At 43.8% G+C, this 20,822-nt stretch overlaps 1 protein-coding gene across 2 annotated transcripts in view; it reads right to left on the minus strand.

The window, feature by feature from the left end:
• CPNE4 (copine 4) overlaps positions 1 to 20,543 on the minus strand; it is a 274,129-nt gene extending 253,586 nt beyond the window's left edge. For both annotated transcript variants that reach the window (XM_079947325.1, XM_079947327.1), the window contains exon 1: positions 20,394 to 20,543. The gene's annotated coding sequence lies outside the window, so the exon portion shown is untranslated. The remainder of the gene's footprint in view (positions 1 to 20,393) is intronic.
• Positions 20,544 to 20,822: the final 279 nt, after the last annotated feature.

Genomic DNA, 20,822 nt, shown 5'->3' on the forward strand with positions numbered 1-20,822 from the left:
TGTCTGCAGCACATTTTTATATTATCACACACCCAAATCCCCAACTTTTTTCATAGAATCGTAGAGTAAATCACCAACTCTCTGCTCAGTGTTGAAAATCCAAAGATAAAACCCAGAGCATTCTCAATACTGTCTATTAATCCAAAGGCAGGTCTGGATTAAATGGTCTGGATTAAGCCTTAGTCTCTGAAAATCCAGAGCATCCCCAGTAGTCTCTGATTGAAAACCTCCAGGGAGAGTTTCACTGTCTAACTTTTCTTACCATTATGAAGTTGCTCCTAAAAGTTGCTCCAAAAATTTACCTTCCTGTAATTTAAGCACTTGAGACCAAGCCATGACTTGTGGGCTGTTATGGGACAGCCCTTCAGATATCTGTACAATATACCCCTTCAGTCTGCTCTTCTCCAGGCAAAACTTACCCAGTTTCTTCAATGTTTCCTGCTACAACTTGTTTTCCATACTGCTCGGCCATCCTTGGAACTTATTCCAGATTGTCTACAATATTCTTCGAAAGCTGTCCTTCAGGTAGGATCTAACTCATGGGTAGGCAAACTAAGGCCTGGGGGCCAGATCCAGTTCAATCTCCTTCTAAATCTGGCCCGTGGACAGTCCATGAATCAGCATGTTTTTACATGAGTAGAATGTGTCCTTTTATTTAAAATGCATCTCTGGGTTATTTGTGGGGCCTGCGTGGTGTTTTTACATGAGTAAAAAGTGTGCAAGGAAATCAGCCCTGGGTGCTCACTGGAAGGACAGATCCTGAAGCTGAGGCTCCAGTACTTTGGCCACCTTCTGAGAAGAGAAGACTCCCTGGAAAAAACCCTGATGTTGGGAAAGATTGAGGGCACAAGGAGAAGGGGACGACAAAGGACGAGATGGTTGGACAGTGTTCTTGAAGCTACAAACATGAGTTTGACCAAACTGCGGGAGGCAGTGGAAGACAGGAGTGCCTGTCGTGCTCTGGTCCATGGGGTCATGAAGAGTCGGACACGACTAAACGACTAAACAACAACAACAGAATATGTGCTTTTATTTAAAATGCATCTCTGGGTTATTTGTGGGGCATAGGAATTTGTCCTTTCCCACCCAAAAAAATATAGTCTGCCCCCCCCACAAGGTGTGGACAGGCCCCCTGCTGACCCCTGGTCTAACTAGAGGCCCATCTGCACTGTACATTCAAAGCAGCATTGTACCACTTTGAACAGTCAAGGCTTTCCCTCAAAGAATCCTGGGAAGTGCAGTTTGCTACGGGTGCTGAGAGTTGTTAGGAGACACCCCCCCCATTCCCCTCACAGAACTACAATTCCCAGAGTGGTTAACAGTAGATCCCTCTTCCCAGTAAGTTCTGGGAATTGTAGCTCTGCGAGGGGAGGGGGCAGCACATTAGCTCTCATTGTAGAAGCAGGAGGAGAATCCCAATTTCTCCCCAACTGAAAAACAATAAAAATTTGTAAAATGACTTATTAGCCACAGTTTGGGAACCCAATTGTGTCACCAGATTAGTAATGTTGACCTGAGTTGGGGGTGATGGGTTTCTTTGAAGGAAATAAGACTATTTGTGGATAAAATACCACCTACGGTGAAAATAAAACAAGCTCTGATGATGACTGACATTTCTGAGGCAGCAAAAGCTCTTCTTGGAATGTCAGTGCAACAAGGAAACTGATAGCAACAGCATGAAATAGGAAGGCTGATTACATGTCAGTTTTGAACGTCACATTTCATTTTGCTATTTAAATAGTGGGCTGGATCAGTCCTCCAAAAGTCATCAAAAGTTTTGGCCAGAGTGACTGTGCTAATACTTAATTCTGACAATATTTTTACAGCATAAAGTAATTTAGCACCATGGCTGCTGCAGCCTGGGGGGCTGTCAATACTCCCAGGAAGGCAATTAACCCCATAGATTTGCCTCCGTTACTGCTAATGATACAATGAAGATTGGGACATTACAGTTATCCAACAATGGAGCTCACAAACCAATGCCAGCCTTTGCTTTCTTGCTATGACAGGAGAAGGTAGCCTACATGCTTGGCCAACATGCCACATAGGTAAAGTCAGTGGAAGCATGTTGCTCCTTTGGACCTCCAGATCTGAACCAATGTACACAAATGTTCTGGACCTCATAACAAAAAGCTTTCAGTAGCCTTCAGAACTATAATGCCATTGCTGGCATCTGATAAAGAGCAAAAGAGATGGTTTTCCATCCATGATGCAAGCTTAGATGCCGATAAATTTTGATTTAGGTCCAGGTCCATTTCAGTACATCTCTTCTTTAAGGGCATCACTTTACTAAGCAAAGTCAATGCAGACAATAGTATAATAGAATTGTAGAGTTGAAAGGGACCCCAAGGATCATGTAGTCTAACCCCCTGCATTGTAGGAATAGGAGTAGAATAATTTGGCACGCACCATGTGTCTGTTTTTAATTGGTTAATATCCTTCCTATATTCAGGATATAGGATCCTAAGGGAATTATACTCAGCCATTTCAGAATTACCCTCAGTTAGGGATGGGGCACAAACTTGCTTTGATTTGCATCTTAATATGAGCTTCCCTGATTTGTAGTTGCCCAAACACATTTTAATATACATTTTAATAATTGTGTCATGAGAAACTGCTCAAGTGCACTTTGCAGGTGAAAATACTTTGCATTACAGTGCTAGTCTATATTGCTCCCAAAACAACACTTGAACCAAGATGGACTTTTTCAAAATAGTGGAAAGCTGTTCCTCTATTTATTTTTTAAAAACTGTCCAAAATGTGTGTATCAGGGGAGGGTGTGTCTATAAATGCATATGTTAGCCAAAAGAGCATACAGGAATGCATTTTATTAAGGAAAATTGCTTGCAACAATGTGCATATTAGGAGACAAGGACACTAAAAATGCAGATGACTTTTCATGAGGACTTACTGAAAAAGAATCGCAACTTGATGTGCAAATGTGATGAGCTTGAAGTAGAGCAACTGAGTTGACAGATTTATCCATCTCTACCCTCAGTGGGCTGCCAATCACATTAAAGACATACCATATGCCTACTCTTCAGTTATTTTTCCCTTCTGGAGGGAGAAGGGAACTCGGATTCATCCACAAATTACTCTACATGGATCTGAGAACATTTGCACCAACTTTCATATATATATTATTTTGAAGTGAAGGGGTTAAGGAAGCTTTCGTATGAACCAGTACGATTTTATTTCTAGGGCTGTATGCCCAGTTGGACTCAGTTCATAGCTCAGACATATCCCACTATTTACTATTTACTTGCAACGTAGGTCTCCATTAAGGGAGTCTGAAGCAGCAGAACCAGAATGCTATAGTGGGCTTCCCCTAGGCATCCACTTGGCCACTGTGAGAGCAGAACGATGTGCAAAAGACAGAATGGCACGCGCCGTAGATAAAATGTCAGAGCATTAAGCACGACTAACCCAAAATTAGCATTTCTAAAATGCTCGCTGAAATCAAAACGTCTTCACAGCACGCCAAAATCCGCACAGTGTTGGTATCTGCCTCACTGCTGCTGGGAGAGTGTTTCATAATGCAAGGACTACTGTGCTGGATACTCTCTTCTGACTACAGAGAGGTTTGGTGTAACATTCATGTTTTACTGAGCGGTATATGTTCTGTTCAGATGCCATTTTTTTTTCCTAATTCTGAAGATTTCCTATAGCTCACGTGTCAATGAACTTCAGAGGTATACTATTAAAGTCTGCTATTTCTACACACACAAACGCACGCACACCACAAGAATCCAGCAGTTATGAGTTTGTTGAACAAGAGCATCATTTGAATATACAGAAAGCTATTGATAGGCTGCCACCAAGTGGCAACAACATGAACTTTGCTCTTCTCACCACCACCATCATCATTAAGAACTGGTTGAGGTGGAACAATTCCAAACCACCCTTTTGAAATCAGATTTCATTTGTAGGATTCTTGCCAAGATACTATGAAATCAGTTGAGCAGAACCAAAATCCAGGTCACAGGCTAGGTATAAAATTGTCCCCCAGGCCTGAAGTTTCCCAACCCTTTGAAAGGTAAGGAGGTTTAGTTATTTTATTTTTTATTTTTTGAATGATTCCACCAGGCCCCTTGTAACACAAGCCAGTTTGATACTGGGATCAATTGGAAAGCTTTCATTGTCAGCCAAGGCACCATGCACGAATCACATGACTCACAAGGAGCTCTGGGATCAAGCAGTATGTCACCTGCCTATTCAACGTATTTGTGATGAGAAAGCATTTCCAGATCTGAATCTATTCATGAAGCTGTCAGAGCCGGGCAGGGAAAGGCTAAGTAGATTATTTACTATTCATCGTTATCTAAGATCTAATTAAAATGTCTCCTCCTTCTCTATTGTATTGAGGCCCTTTAACCGAATATAGACAACATTATACCAGTAGTTGGGATTCAGGTAGTTTGGATGCATTCAGACATCCAAGGGCCTCACACCATCTCTCACCTAGGGTAGTTGTCGAGCCGGCAGTAAACACTGTGCAAGTTGGAGCTAAACTCTTTATTAGCAAGTACAGACTTGGTGGAATGTCAGTGTGCTGGTCCCGGGGGAAGGTTACCGTTGGCGTAGTCAAAGTCCGGTCCTGGGTCACTAGCCTGGAAACAGTTCAGAAGGAGCGGGGCGAGGTCCGAAGCAGGAAGCCGGGTGGGGACAGGAACACTGGAAGGTCAGGTCTGGGTCCGGGCAGGAGCAGGAGCAGGTACTCAATGACGTTGCTCCCGCAACCTGGGACTGGGCTGACTGGCCTTTATCTTCTCTGAGGCCAGGGGCGGTCCCGGCCCCCAGGAGACCCGCCTCTCCTGGCCTTAAGGTGAGCACTCCTCCTGGGAGAAACCAGTTCCCTCCGCCTCTCTGCCCTAAGCCTCTGCAGTTCAGGAGAGGCTGGGGAGTTACTGGACCCAGGGGGAGACTCACCTTCCTCTGGCAGGGCCGGGAGAGGTGCACCTGTAGGCACTGTGTCGTTAATCACCTCTGGAGCTAGAGTGGAATCACCTGGTGCCTGCTCCTGAGGATCCGGCACAGGTGCAGGCGCTTCAGATCCAAGGCCCTGCCCCAGTTCAGCCGGCCCTGGAGGCGGGGACTCCTGTGCAGGCTGGGATTCCTCCGGTTCAGCCTCTGAGTCAGATTCCCAGGCCATCACAGTCAGGCCTAAGGAGCACAGCAGCTCATTCCCCATGGATTAGTTGCCAAGACGGAAAGCTCCCACCTCCCCACATCCATCTAAGTTCCCTCTTCTCCAGGGCTTTCCCCCAAGTAATCAGAGAGTGTGCCTGCCTGATGCCAACCTCTCCTCTGCCCTTTTCATGCCACTTCTGGTTCTGAGAAACCAAAGGGGAGGGAGGTCACCAACCAGACCCATCTCTGCCTTTGGCCTCCCTCCTCTCCTGCTTCAGCTTCTGATTCTGAACATCTCTCTGCCACAGACTCTTCCTGCTCACTAAACCCTGTCACCTCTCCAGCTTCTGACACATCCTCTTCCCAGTCTTCCCCCTCTGACCACCCATTGTTTCCCACCACCAATTCCCAGGCTCTGAGCCTTCTTCTTTTGGTGGTTCCCCAGTTGGTTCCTCCCACCATTCCTCTGTGTCCTACCAGTCTGGACTGGGGCAACCTAGTAAGATGTGTTGATAATAAATAGTAAAATTATCATTGTGGAATGGGATGTCCCTATTTTCATCAGAGAAATGTTGGAGGTATGCCTTCTCGGTGGTGGCACCCTTCCTGTGGAATGCACCTCCCAGCAGATGTCAAGGAGATAAATAACTATACAACTTTTAGAGGACATTTGAAGGTAGCCGTGTATTGGGAGGTTTTTCATGTTTGCTGTTGTATCCTGTTTTTATATGTGTTGGAAGCCGCTCAGAGTGGCTGGGTCAACCCAGCCAGATGGATGGAGTATAAATAATAAAATTTTTGTTATTGCTGCTGCTGCTGCTGCTGCGTTTTGAGGGGAATCAATGCAAAGCTTTCCCCAGTCTTCTGACCTAAATGTTTTCACACTGCCTACACTCTTTAAATGGCAATGTGTATTATTTCGTTGCCAGATTGAGGGGCCCTTCTGCTCATGTTTTTTGGGGGGACCCTGTATATCTGTCCGCAAGTCCTGCCTTCTTGCACCACTGGTTTCCCCCCTCTAAATGGCTATAATACATTAGCCTACATATTAAATGAAGGCTGTCTGAAAAACCTCCTGGATTATAGTGTGCTGCAAACAAAAGGACTGGCAGATCCTTTGACAACATTGTGCAGTGTAAAGATTGCCCAGTGACAGTCCGGTTGGAAACAATTCCACAGATATAAAAATAGAAAGGCGCATGAAAATGAAAACCCTCCCTTTCCTCTCATGTCATTGCATTCAACAGTTCAGGAGCTGTGGCTAAGTTAGAACAGTTATTGCTGGCCCTGGAATGTCGATATTTGACATTCAAGAATTTGAATTGATTCTTAAAGCGCCGGGTTGAAGGACAAATGCAATGAAAAACCTCTGAACACAAAAACCGGTCAGAAAGGCATCGCTCACATCCTTCTGAACTGCTGGAGAATCTTTTCATAGTTAATACTTTTATTTTGCACTGAATTTCCGAGACCTACAACGGTTTCCCTCTCTCTTTTCTGTGGGCACATGCTCAGGATTGTTTGATCTATTTTGTAGATGAGCGGAAGCCTAAACCGTCCTTGATCTTCATAGAGGCAAACAGTTGCAATCAAACGGCTTTTGCGGGGGCATGAATGTACTGTCCTGTTTGTGCTGCGTTTTATAACCTATGATCAACCGTTTTTCCCACGGGTGGCTAGCCAGATAGCTTTGTAGTAAACTGACCTCCACAGAAATGGGTCTAATATCAATCAAAAAGGATTGCTAAAGTCCTCAGAAATATGATGGATGACAGCCAGGTTTGTGGAGGACATTCATGGTGGCAGGGACCTACCCTGGCGTCATTTTGGCTTTAGGCAAATAACATTTTAATTGTGTGTTCAGACCCAGAAACCTCCCCCCCTAAATAAATTCACACATGACTCAAATTTTGGTTTTTGGCAGAATTTATGTCACAACTTTACTGATTACAGAAAGTGACTGGTTGCATAGGCTCTGGTTCAACTAGCTCCCTGCCATGCAGGTAGCGCTGATCCAGGGTTCCAGCATAGGTCAGCCAAGGGTGAACACCTGGATAAGCGGAAAGCCAGGAACGGGCTAACTCCGCCACCCAAATGCCCCCCTGGACTCAGGCACGGGCACAACCCCCTCTCAGGGGTTGACCATACCATCGAGTCCCTGGATTTCTTTAACGGAATACCCTTCACATAGGGATGGCGAGAGCGTTCTCCCATCCCTATCACCTGAACCAGGGCCTATCCACAACCTTACAAGTTGTGACATTTTGCTACATGGCAGGCAAAACCCAAATGGCAACAACCAATCAGCCAAGTGGGGTAAATTCCCGCCATGCCCCTGTCCCAATGACAGACGGCACATGACGGCACAGCAAGGTCAAGTGCAAAGCCCTAAAAGTAGGGAGAGGTGGGCGGGTGTTCCAAATGCACACGTCGAAAGAGGAAGCTCTGGGTCATGGGCATGGGCATAAATAGGTCCCTCGAACTGTTTGGACTACGTCCCATTGGCCAGATTATTTGAAGAACATTGAATAAATAAATAGTCTTGTGGAAGGCCCTATTTGAGGGGGGGCAGAGGCTCCTTTTTCACAAGAGTTCTTATCTTAAAACTACTGATATGTGAATGTGTCATTAATATTACAGATTTTGGATGTTTGCTACCTTTTCATAGAATCAGTTGGAGGATCATCTAATTTAACCCCACTGCAATGCAGAAATATGCAGCTGTCGAACCTGCAACATTGGCATTATCAAAACCACGCTCCAGCCAACTGAGCTATCCAGCCCTACCTGAAGAGCTTGATACGATTACCAGCAGTGGGAAATTACAGGCTTGATGCCACAGTTGTGAATTCATTCATTTAGTCATTCAGTTATGTTGATTATGGCATTTATAGCCCACCTTTCCTCCAAGGAGCTCCAGACAGTGTGCATGGCTCTCCCAACTTTCATATTATCCTCACAAGAACCCTGTGAGGTAGGTTTGTCTGTTTCGTCAAAGATGTATAACTTGCTGCTGAAATGGAACACTCAGGATGAAACGGTGAAGTCTGTTATGATTAAGTGGGCACAGGATCTTGGACATAACATTATGTTTGCTGACTGGGAACAGTTATGGACCACCGGTTTGAAATTTACGGCATGTAATGCCTTAAGAGAGAATATTATGAAAATGATTTATAGGTGGTACATGACCCCAGTCAAGCTTGCAAAAAATTATCATTTGCCTGATAATAAATGCTGGAAATGTAAAGAGACTGAAGGTACATTATTTCAGCTTTGGTGGACGTGCCCAAGGATTAAGGCCTTCTGGGAAATGATTTATAATGAGTTGAAAAAGGTACTTAAGTACACCTTCTTGAAAAAACCAGAGGCCTTTCTCCTGGGCATGGTTGGCCAATTGGTGCCAAAGAAGGATAGAACATTTCTCATGTACGCAACAACGGCAGCAAGAATTCTTATCGCAAAATATTGGAAGACACAAGATTTACCCACTCTGGAGGAATGGCAGATGAAGCTGATCGATTATATGGGATTGGCAGAAATGACCGGCAGAATCCGAGACCAGGGAAAAGAGTCGGTGGAAGAGGATTGGAATAAATTTAAAGACTATTTACAGAAATACTGCAAAATTAATGAATGTTAAAATGATGTTGGACTGAAATTAAATGGTTACCAGGTTACCAGCTGTAATGTAAAAGCTGAACAATAAGCTAAAATAAGTTATATTAAGTTATAATAAGGATTTGCTGAATTAAGAATCTGAATTGGAATACAAAAGGGGGAGGTGAGAGGAGGTCCGGGATATAAGGTAATGGAAATAAGAAATGGGAACTATACTTGTTTTGTTTTGTTTGTTTTAATTGTGTATTTTTGCTTTTTTTTGTCTGTTGCTTTTTCTTTTGTATTAAATTGAAAAATTTTAATAAATATTTAAATAATAAAAAAAAGAGAGGTAGGTTTGTCTGACAATTGATGACAGGCCCAAGGTCACCTACTGAGCTTCATGGCCAAGTGGGAATTTCAACCCTGGTCTCCCAGGTCTTGGTCCCAACATTCCAGTCACTCCATCACACTATTAACATGCAAATAACTTGTAAAGACTACAAGGTAAAGGTAAAGGGACCCCTGACCATTAGGTCCAGTCACAGACGACTCTGGGGTTGTGGTTCTCATCTTGCTTTACTGGCTGAGGGAGCTGGCATACAGCTTCTGGGTCATGTGCCCAGCATGACTAAGCAGCTTCTGGTGAACCAGAGCAGCGCATGGAAATGCTGTTTACCTTCCCGCCAGGGCAGTACCTATTTATCTACTTACGCTTTGTGCTTTCGAACTGCTAGGTTGGCAGGAGCAGGGACTGAACAACGGGAGCTCACCCCATTGCGGGGATTCGAAATTCACATTTGGTTGGGCTCCTAATTCAGATCTTATGGAAATAGGCCCGGAAGCCAGCCATTATTGACATTAGACATCACTGGATTTTCTGGACTTCCAAAATTGAATTGCTATTAGTCAAGAATTGAAATATCTGTGGGTTGTCAGACAGGCCAAATGGTTCTTAGCTATCCTGTGTACTACTTCTTAGCATTTTTTTTTAAAAAAAGATTCTTCTAATTTTGTATTGCACTTAAATCCTTAATCTAGCTGGTTGTTGTCTTTGGTGTTTTTCCTCTTTGAGGGTTTCATTTCCTCCGCTGCAACAAGGCTTCCTCCAGAACAGCCATGTATGTAGGGGGCTGGACTAGATGACCCTTGGGACCCTTCCAACTCTATGATTCTGTGATGTCATAAATAAATTATATCTGGGGTTAGGCTTCAGATGTCTTAGATAAATTATGTCTTGGGTTAGAATTCAGTAGTAGGAATCCTTGAGGGAAGGTTGTGTCAAATAAATATAGAAAGGCGAGAGAGGTGCTGAATAACTTTTCAGGAATACGTTAATCACGAGCAGTACTTTTCTCTCAGCATTGGCAGTTCTTAAAAGACCCCGGAGAGCTTGTAGGCATCTCACATTCATCTTTCATTTTTTGCAGGCTTTGTGTTTTATCTTCAGCTATTTGCTGTCTAGCACGCGGTGTAATTCTCCTCTCCACCCACCTCCAACTCCCAAATCTAAACACCACATTCACTCTGAGGAGGATTACAGTTTTATAACTGCAATTATAGGAGCCATTGCACAGGATCCAGCTGACGAGAAAGAGAAATGCTGTTTTGTGAAAATGTTTAAGACAGGTTTGCAGTCTTATCTCCCTATGGTGGCAACGTGCAACATCTAAACAAGCCCATTTGAAAAACCTTCCTTTTTTCCTGAATGTAATAGGTAGCACTGGCCCCATCAGTGGGCAGAGTGAGACAGTAGCCTTGGGCAACAGACTCTGGGTGCTCTGCAAAGGCACCCAATTGTCAGTTATCACTTGCCATTGTATTTTTACTGCTGGGGAGAGAAGTTTGTGGCTTTTTCTGCCTCAGGTGCCAAAATACCATGGTTGGCCTTGGACACTATGCACCTTGACTCGAAGAGGAGGGGTGAGGGGGTCATTTGTTGCTCAAGTATATCATGACAACCTCTGCATTTCTGTTTCCAGTTTCCAGACTTTCCTCTTATGACAAGGTGGAGGACTTCAGGCAGGCCTGGAGGGAGCATATGTGGCCCTCTAGACCTCTCTCTCTCTCTCTCTCTCTCTCTCTGGCCCTTGGGAAGAGACCCCAAGCACATTCCTTCCTCAGCCACCCTATATTCCTCCCGGCCACACCCCTCGCCAGCATTGCTTCAACTCTTCTTGTCTCCCTGCTGACATGTGTCCTTGAACTCTGATAATGGCTCTTCCTTGCCTGGCTGGACGGCAGAGAGGGCTGTAGAAAGTAGCCTACCGTACAAAGGTAAAATTGACATCCATTGCTCCGGCTTGCTTTTTTCTCTGGCTCCACCCACCTGCCATGGACTGGTTGGACGCAAAGGAATGGGGGAAGAAACAAGCTGGGGAAGCCCCAAGGGAAGGAGGCTCAGAGCCCGGGGATTGGTGGTGGAATGAGGATGAGGCGTCAGAGGGAGAAGAGGGAGCAAACTGGGAGGAGGAGGTCTTGGAAACTGAAGAGGTGACAGGGCTTAGTGAGCTGAGAGAGCTTGTGGCAGAGAGAAATCCAGAAGCGGAAGTTGGAGAGTGGGAGGAGGGAGGCCAAGAAGCAGAGATGGTGAAGAGTCACAGGTGTCTCCCCCCCCCCGCCCCTCCGCTGTGACGAGCTTTCCTCTCCCTGGTCTCCCAGAACCAGGAGAGGCATGAAGCAAGAGGAGCAAAGGCAGGCATGCAGGAACAGTCTCTGGTTGCTTGGGAAACACACTTGAGAGGAGGGGACTTAGGCAGCTGAGGGCAGGCAGGGACCTTCAGTCTCAACAACCAGGCCCGGACAGAGGGGGGTGGGGCATATGGGCCACTTGGCCTGGGCCTCCAATTCCACAGGGGGCCTCGGTCAGCATATACACAATCGCAGGGGATGCACTGGGGCGAATGTGGAGGTGCAAAGTCATAATTTAGACAATTATTTGTCAGCATAACTTTTGTGAAAATTATTTGTATACTTACTTATTTATAAGACTTCAGTTATCCCCAGGGTAAAAAAAGGGGGGGCACATTATCTACCTGGCCTGGCCTCCACCGGGCTCTGCAAGGCCCTGTCAACAACTGCTTCATAGGGGCAAGAACTGATTTGCTGTGCTTGTCAGGCCTGATCTGTAGCCCATCATGACCAGCATCCCGTATCTTGCAGTGTCCAATTAGGTTAAAGCAGGGTGTGAAGACAATTGCCCTCACCCACACATTATAATGACAATTGCTATTTTCTAATCCCTCCCCCTCCCATTCTGACTCTTCTGTTGGGGGCAAGAGGGCAGTTTTCAAGGTTGCTACCTGTTTAGTCATTTCATAGCAACAGTGGCATCTGCTTGGAAGAGTGTGCATCTTCCAGCCAGAAGCTGCGATTGAAGCGGTCCATAACTGGGATTAGGGTCACCGTATGATGTCACTTTAGCAGTCTTTCCTCCCAGGAAAAACACAGCCATAACAGTTTGTCCTTACTTGCCTAGCAAAAGGAAACCGCATCACTTCAACTGCACCATGCAAGCGCACACATATTGCTGAAAAGCAGGGAATAAGAAAGGGAAGCTTTGTCGTCGAATGGAAACAACACAAACTCAAGGAACAATAGTAAAGAATACTGACAATCAGATACATAGTATTTGATAACTATTGGAAAATGGTTTGTAATGTTCCCACAGGGTGTCCTTAAGCACCTCTCCACTACTGTGATTAAAGCAGTTCATCTTTTCCAATAAAGCTACAAGAGGCTTAAAATTGCAGTCCTATACAGTTACTCAAAAGGACAGATGAGTTAATCTGTAATTTTTAGTTTTTCCTCTTTTTACGCTTAAGTTCAGCTCTCCACATGTCCACATCAGTCAGTAATTTATTTATTTTTAATATTCTTGTGAAAATAAAACAATGGATTTCTCCTAATAAATGCTTGCTTGCACAGAATATTGCCTAATATGCCTCTTTTGCAAGGCAAGGATAGCTCAGTTGGTAGAGCATGAGACTCTTAAACACACGGTTGTAGGTTCAAGCCTCACGTTGGGCAAAAGTTTCCTGCATTGCAAGGGTGGGACTAGATGATTCTATAATGCACTTTGGTAGGTTATTTTCACACACACACACACACACACACACACACACACATATATATATGCAACTTTACCCTAGCACATGCATTTTTGCACCCATTACTTTGCTGGAGAACTGCCTTGCAAAAATTGGAAGTGAAAATTTTGAAGAAGGGCTGTGTATTGTTTCAGAACTGAAAATAAGGTGGGTTCACCTTTAAATGTCACTGGGCCCATCACCTCTTGGCAAATAGAAGGGGAAGAAATGGAGGCAGTGAGAGATTTTACTTTCTTGGGCTCCATGATCACTGCAGATGGTGGCAGCAGTCATGAAATTAAAAGACGCCTGCTCCTTGGGAGAAAGGCGATGGCAAACCTAGACAACATCTTAAAAAGCAGAGACATCACCTTGCCAACAAAGGTCCGTATAGTTAAAGCCATGGTTTTCCCAGTAGTGATGTATGGAAGTGAGAGCTGGACCATAAAGAAGGCTGATCGCTGAAGAATTGATGCTTTTGAATTATGGTGCTGGAGGAGACTCTTGAGAGTCCCATGGACTGCAAGAAGATCAAATGCATCCATTCTTAAGGAAATCAGCCCTGAGTGCTCACTGGAAGGACAGATCGTGAAGCTGAGGCTCCAATACTTTGGCCACCTCATGAGAAGAGAAGACTCTGGAAAAGACCCTGATGTTGGGAAAGATTGAGGGCAGAAGGAGAAGGGGACGACAGAGGATGAGATGGTTGGATGGTGTTCTCGAAGCCACAAACATGAGTCTGACCAAACTGCGGGAGGCAGTGGAAGACAGGAGTGCTTGGTGTGCTCTGGTCCATGGGGTCACGAAGAGTTGGACACGACTAAACGACTAAACAACAACAACAACAACAACCTTTAAATGTGGACTGAATTGAACCTCTCCCCATCCCTGCTCTGAGGTGAATCCCACTGAATCCAATGGGATTTACAGGTAAGTGTGATTCAGATTACAGCTTTAAGCATTCAGCACAGAAACAGTCGTTCTTGGGTGGTTCCATTGCAAGAGTACCCTTCAACAATTACAATTATCTGGCAACACAGTAATTGCAGATTAAGGTATCCTATTCCTAGGGTAATGGAGATGAGCGTAGGACCCGTGTTTCTTCAGTGGAACAGCTGAAAGGGGGAAAGTTCTCCCTCCCTCCCTCTCTCACACGCTCTTTCTCTCATGCATCAGTTAAATTATACCTTTGTGCAAAGTGTTCTTGCTCTCTACTTTTTTCTTTGTTTGGAGATATCTATTCAATAGTGTTTGTAGAACCATCCCTGAGTCAATTGCATTTGAGAGCTGCCAAGGGCACAATTGGGATCTCAAGCAGAGAGAATGGGAGGGCATGCTTGCTTTTTAAGCATCTGAAATATGAACAGCTTAATCATGCACCTGGTAATTAATTTGTAATTAGGCACAAGGAGAATGTTAAGATTTGCATGGTGGGATGCATGGGATGTGAAATGGAGAGAGAGTTTGTGTTTTGTATTCCAAGGAAGCTTCCTGATACTGAGTCAGATCATTGATCCCCTATTTCAGTATTTTCCACACTGAGTGGCAGCAGCTGTCCAATATTTCAGGCAGGCAGGAGATGCTGGGGACTGAACCTTCCTGCATGCAATTGAGGTGCTCTGCTACTCTGCCTCAATCCTTCCTCAAAGGCCTTTCACTGGGGTTTGGGGGCCAAACACACCTGAGAAACTTCCTTCCTTTATCTAACAGTCTCTACAATTCTATGATTCTTCAAGAAGATGGCTATGTTTCAGTGCACGTATTGTTTCAGAATGTGCAAGTAGATTTCCCTTTATGTGGGAACCAAGGTGAATTTCTCTCTCCCCTTCCCTAATTCTGACTAAATGGCACATATTATGCAAGAAGATTCCCCTTTACAGTCCCTTTTATTTTCAGTGACTTAAAAGCTCAAGTGACTTAGTTGCTGTGGTAGTCTTCCCTGAACCCGGAGAGAAAAAGCAGCATCTTGTCTCCTTCATTCATTTTTAATATGGGAATATGACATTGGAGTTTCGGAAAGCTGACCTGATTAAGAATTAGCATGCCTTAAATGCAGTTGCGCAGGGAAAAGCAGTTTCCTTAAAAGAAGATTAAAATGGGACATGGTATTATTCATTAAGGGGCTCATTGTTCAATGCTAAAAATCTTGCAGTTGCTCTTCTCCCACCTGTTCAATCAAAGAGTGTCTGTGGATAGTGTGGCTAAATGTGGTTTAGTCCAGGGATGGGGGAACCTGTGACCCTTCAGATATTGGATCCCACCTCCCATCATCCCTATTTGCCATTCTGGCTGGGGGTGGTACAGTGGTGCCTCGCAAGACGAAATTAATCCGTTCCGCGAGTCTCTTCGTCTTGCGGTTTTTTCGTCTTGCGAAGCACGGCTATTAGCGGCTTAGCGGCTTGGCAGCTATTAGCGGCTTAGCGGCTATTAACGGCTTAGCGGCTTTAAGAAAAAGGAAACAAACTCGCAAGAACTCACAAGACGTTTCGTCTTGCGAAGCAAGCCCATAGGAAATTCGTCTTGCGAAGCACCTAAAAAAACGGAAAACTCTTTCATCTAGCGAGTTTTTCGTCTTGCGAGGCATTTGTCTTGCGGGGCACCACTGTATAAGTTGTAGTCCAGCAGTATCATCTTCCTGGCTTGTGTGTCCTCCAAGCCTTTCATGGTATGGGTTAACTTTACCTTCCCGCAATGCCACCTGCTTTATGTACTATATGAATGAGCAGCCCACACCCTTCGTCAGTGGATGCTGAACCTGGTAGTGTGACCTTTTCCTGCATATTGGCAATATGGCCTAAGAAAACTAGATAGTTTTGAATAGTTGTAGATGTACCCACGATACACAGTAAAGCTGGTGGTTGGATAAAATGTGGTTGAGACTGCTGGAATAGTTTTACTTGACTTGGTGGCTCCTGAGATTTAACCAATAGTTGCCACCAGGGATTTAACCAATAGTTGGTTCAATGTCAAGAAGGCGGATTCTGTACATGCTGAAGAGGGAAGCGAGGGGCAGGTAGGAGAGAAGGAAAACTGTGATCTGAAACCTCCGCTGCCTTGCAGGATATCTTCAGGAGAAGAAATGGCTAACAACTAAATGCTACACAAATCCGGAGTGGCGTCCCTAGGACGGTTGGATGGCAACTTGTACTCTGACAACTCCTGCAGCCAAGCTGGTGCCAAACGTCTTGCTCTGCTTTCCTTTCGACCACACCAGCAAGGGCAGCCCATGATCTCCATACACACTGCCCAGGCTTGTGCCCCAAGGAGGTCACTTTGGTCCTGCTAACATAGTGGCTTGACTTCATCCCCAGAGGTGCAAACCATTGTCTCTCGAGACAGACTGATGCCAACATATTCTAAGCAGCAATGCCTCAAATAGGGGGATAAACCTTTAAGATCTTGAAAGAAGCTTTGACTTGAAGAGCCACAAAAACATGTTATTGCTTGAATCAAGAGCTATGAGCAAAAGAAAACAGTGTATTGAACCCAGCACCGTCTGCATGCAAAGCAAATTATCTGCCACTGAGCTATAGCTCTTCCCCAGTAAGCTGTAGGAAGCCTTTGAACTAGAATCCCTGGATGTGGCTTTGTTTTCATCCCATGATCTCATTGTGCGTGGATGGCGTCCTTGGTGAATAGAAGCTTTCCACAAGCAAGAGCACTTGAGGTGACAGATTCCGTTTTGCAAGAGCTTTGGGTGAGCTGAGAGGCAGAAAATGGCACTAGCTGAGCACTTCAATTTAGCACCAGCCGTTTTCATGTGCGATGTTGAACAATTGCTTACACATGAAAGTATACACTATGTTTCAGAAGCCCAAGGTTTCTCTCTTTAAAGAGATGATTGATCAGAGAACTCTTTCTAACTGGAGAAAAGAAAAATAAAGATATGTTTTCTACCTACCTAACAGAACTGCAGTTGTGCAGTGTGGGTTCAAACCTCATCTCAAACAGAAACTCAGTAACAGGGCAAGGCTATGTCTGCTCAGAAGTAACTTCTTACTCCCAGGTAGGAAGGTATCAGATTGCAGCCTAAGTACAGTGGTGCCTCGCAAGACAAAATTAATCCGTTCCACGAGTCTCTTCGTCTTGCGGTTTTTTCGTCTTGCGAAGCACAGCTATCAGCGGCTTAGCGGCTTAGCGGCTATTAGCGGCTTAGCGGCTTAGCGGCTTTAAGAAAAAGGAAACAAACTAGCAAGAACTCGCAAGACATTTCGTCTTGTGAAGCAAGCCCATAGGGAAATTTGTCTTGCGGAACGACTCAAAACGACTCAAAAAACGGAAAACTCTTTCGTCTTGCGCGTTTTTCGTCTTGTGAGGCATTCGTCTTGCGAGGTACCACTGTAGTTGTAAAAGACACTGGCTATACACATGCTATGCATTTAAAACAACCCTATACCACTTTGACAGTCATGGCTTTTCAGAATGAATTCTGGAATCTATAGTTTGTAAAAGGTGCTGAGAGTTGTTAGGAGGCGTCTCACAGTGCTATGATTCTCAGAGTGGTTTAATTATCAATCCTTCATTCCTAGGAACCCTGGGAATTGTAGCTTTGTGAGGGTGAACTGCTTTCAATAATGTATTACAGGAGAGAGCAACCTTTATTCTGTTTTTAATCTGTTGGGAGCCGCCCAGAGTGGCTGGGGAAACCCAGCTGAATGGGTGGGGGTATAAAAACAACTTCTTCTTCTTCTTCTTCTTCTTCTTCTTCTTCTTCTTCTTCTTCTTCTTCTTCGGGTAATCTGGAAGTACCAGTCAAAAGTGCCAAGCCCAGTGCCAAAGATGGGTAGGTCCATTACATTTCTCTCTCGCCCACTTTCCCCATATTCCATCCTTAACACCAGACGGAATCGGACCAAAGGTCACATGAGGCTATAGAGCAGCAAGCTGCTTGTCTCTGTTTCATCCTTACAATGCTTTTGACTTCAAATGCCCTTGGCATTTATTTCAAAAATGAGTATCAGGCTCCAAAACTTGAATTATACACTAGCAGCTACATTACTAGAGAATTTGAGTTCAAAGAAACCAAAATAAGCAGTGTAGTTTTGCCATCGATCAGTGCATTTTTTAAATATTCAGTCTGCCATCTGGATTCAAAATTGTGCCCAGATGTAGCCATGACTAGATGAAAACTTGCTCCTTGATCTCAGGAACCATCACACAAAATTTGGTGAAGATATCTTAAAAGAGGTGTCCAAATGCATAATGAACAAACAACTTTTCAAAATAGACTCAGTAGATTAAATTATAGATGACAATTTCCCATCTCTATCAATCTTTGTGTCACTTTACAAAGCCTCTCTAGATAACTGGGATGTTAGCTGCGCACTCACATCGCCTACACACCCACAATATAGTGGTTCTCTTCTCTTCACCTATTTTATGACCTTATAACACTTCAGAACCTCCCAGGTTATAAATGTCATTCCTCTAATACACCTTAGTACAATGGCAAAGTTAGATCTATGCTTCTTGCGGTGCCTTAATAAAAAATATATATTCACCAACAGATCAAACACAGCTAAGCCTGCCAGCACACCATGAAATATTGCTTGCAGGAAATTAAAACTTCTATGCAATCTTCCATACCTACGTATATGCAGAGATACTGTATTCTTTTCCAGGTGATAAGAGAAAAAGAAAAGGTCTTGAAACTAATTACTTTAGTAGACTTCTTAGGGGGAAAGGATGGAGAAAATAAAATGAAACCTGTCTGGAGCAGTCATTCAAAAGACTGAGACACTGTGGTTGTTTTAGGAAGATTAGTCAAAGAGCTAAGTTATATAGCCCATTGTCAAAAAATGACTGGCAGAAGAAGTAAAAAGAACACCAGTTCCATTCTTATTCCTATACAATGTTTCCCTGTAACTTTTCCCTGAGGTTCAGTTTGCTGCTATATATTAAAAGGTATTTGACTTTTAGCGAAAAATGAAATCCCTAATTTCCTGTAAATATCACAACACGGTTAGATCTTTCTCAAGACAATATTTCCATGTTTTATTATGTTTTTATAAACATAATAAGCCTCCCAGAGTGGCAGGGGCAACCAAGCCAGATGGGCAGGGTATAAAAATTATGACTGCTACTATTACTATTGGCATTATTGCGATTTTCTGTACTCAATGTGCTGTTGTTCATTGCTTATCTGGACCAGGGTGTAATGTTTCATAGAATCATATAATTGGAGAGCTGGAAGGCACCCCAAGGATCATCTAGTCCAACCCCCTGCCATGCATATAAAAATACATCCTCTCTGGATTAAAATATGGGGATCCAAAACACACACACACACATCCCTATCCCTAAGATGCATTAAAGCTGTAACCCAGCTATGATCTCCTAGATGTTGTTGGACTCCAACTCCCATCATGCATCACCAATGACCATGCTGGTTGAGCTTCATGGGAGTTGGGGTCCAACAGCATCTGAAGGGCACAGCTGTCTTATCGCTGCTGTTACCCTTAAGAGTCATTCAAGGAATATGGGGTAGTCCCAGTTCTGGCTAGGACATATCCTCATTCAATAGAATGTCCACAGGGAGTTGCTGCATGTACACATGGAAGCAGTAACCCTTCAAACAGTGTTCCCACCATGCACACTTATTGAAAGCACTTCTGATTGACTGGAAAAGAAAGGGCCATTGTTGAAATGTTTATGATCAACCACAAGGTGTCACTCAAGTGCTGCTGGGAACACAATGCAAACAGCAACTCACAGAAGGAACAGAGAAACCTCCCAAGTTGGTCTGGTATTTGGTGGGGGGTGGAATTACCCAGGTCTGTGGAATGACATGCATGAAACTACACTTTTCTTACACAAAGAAGCAAAAACAGGAAAGGGCCAGGGCAGACGGACAGACTGATTGAAGATATTTTCAGATAGATAGATAGATAGATAGATAGATAGATAGATGAAAGAAAGAAAGAAAGAAAGAAAGAAAGAAAGAAAGAAAGAAAGAAAGAAAGAAGAGCAGATTGACAGACACAGACATTTCCCAGAATGATCTGGAAAGTCCACACTGGAAACAGAATGGTGAACTATATGAAACTTTGACATCATTCAAGCAGGATTTGCTTATGCTCCGAACATGAAGACCATCAGAAGTACGTTGAACTGAAATTTTTGGGGCTTATTCAGTGGGATTAGGACTGCAGCTTTACAATGCAATCCCAGTGCCAAAATATGGAGGTTGGGAGAGGGTAGAATGTGGCATGACCTTAAATCTTAAGTAATAATAATAATAATAATAATAATAATAATTTATTATTATTTATACCCCGCTCATCTGGCTGGGTTTCCCCAGCCACTCTAGGCGGCTTCCAACAAAGATTAAAATTACATTAAGGTTAGATAGTTACAATGGAATGGTTTCGGTGGAGAGGTGTACATTTTTCTTCTTATTTACTCATGGTTATTACTTTGTCAAAATATTTAAAAAAATAAAAATAAAAAGAATGTGTACAATGTAAATAAATGTATAAAATATAAATAAAAGAACGAAAAATATAATAAATAAATAAATATTAAAAAGATGACCTTAAGCCAACACAAATTCCTTACCATGGTGTATCTACTTACCTCAACTGAGGGAAGGCAGAAGAAGCTGCCAGAAGTTACCTCAGTGCGAAGGGCAGAAAAGGTGTGTGTCGGGCCAGCGAAAGAGTGGATTGGGTCTAGGGAGGAGGATAAAACAGCTCCCTGTACCAGTGGCGGGCCTACATTTTGGGGTCCCTGAAGCTTTAATAATAATAATAATAATAATAATAATAATAATAATAATAATAATAATAATTTATTTATTATTTATTATTTATACCCCGCCCATCTGGCTGGGCCTCCCCAGCCACTCTGGGCGGCTTCCATAAAAACCAAAAATACAGTAAAATATCACACGTTAAAAACTTCCCTAAACAGGGCTGCCTTAAGATGTCTTCTGAATGTCAGGTAGTTGTTTATCGCTTTGACATCTGCTGGAAGGGCGTTCCACAGGGCGGGCGCCACTACCGA

Source organism: Podarcis cretensis (assembly GCF_951804945.1).
Source record: "Podarcis cretensis genome assembly, chromosome: 12".
Classification (NCBI taxonomy): domain Eukaryota; kingdom Metazoa; phylum Chordata; class Lepidosauria; order Squamata; family Lacertidae; genus Podarcis; species Podarcis cretensis.